We start from the raw sequence: 699 nt of genomic DNA on the forward strand, positions 1-699 counted from the left end.
TTGATTTTTTTACAGAGAGGGTGGGAGAGAGATAGAAAGTTAGAAACATCGACGAGAGAGAAACATCGATCAGCTGCCTCTTGCACATCTCATACTGGGGATGTGCCCGCAACCCAGGTACATGCCCTCGACCGGAATCGAACCTGGGATCGTTCAGTCCGCAGGCCGAGGCTCTATCCACTGAGCCAAACCGGTTCCGGCCTCAGCTCCTTTTATAAGGAGAACCCAGGCTGGCCCAGCCCACAGAGCGTGGTGAGGGCGCTGTGTTGGGCCTGTCCTAGGTGCCTGTGTGGTGAGGGTGCCAGTGTGCCCAGAGGAGCCCTGAGGACACTGAGACAGCCATGGGGCTGCTGACCGGGGAGGCACTGTGGCCCCTGGCTGTGGCCACGGCCGTCTTCCTGCTCCTGGTGGACCTGATGCACCGGCGTGTGCACTGGGCTGCCCACTACCCGCCAGGCCCCAGGCCGCTGCCAGGGCTGGGCAACCTGCTGCACGTGGACTTCCAGGACATGCTGCACTCTGTTAACCAGGTGAGGAAGGGGGGGCGGGTGCGCAGCAGAGGCCACGGGGGACCCTCCTCGCAGCAGGCAGGGGTGTGTTGGGCAGCAGAGGCCACGGGCACCTTCCTTGCAGCAGGCAGGGTGGGAGTGAGCCACAGGCTGGACAAGAAGCTGAGCTGAGGAGAGGGGGGGAGTCAGA

The sequence above is a fragment of the Myotis davidii genome, unplaced genomic scaffold (assembly GCF_000327345.1).
Source record: "Myotis davidii unplaced genomic scaffold, ASM32734v1 scaffold428, whole genome shotgun sequence".
In the NCBI taxonomy this organism is placed as follows: Eukaryota; Metazoa; Chordata; class Mammalia; order Chiroptera; family Vespertilionidae; genus Myotis; species Myotis davidii.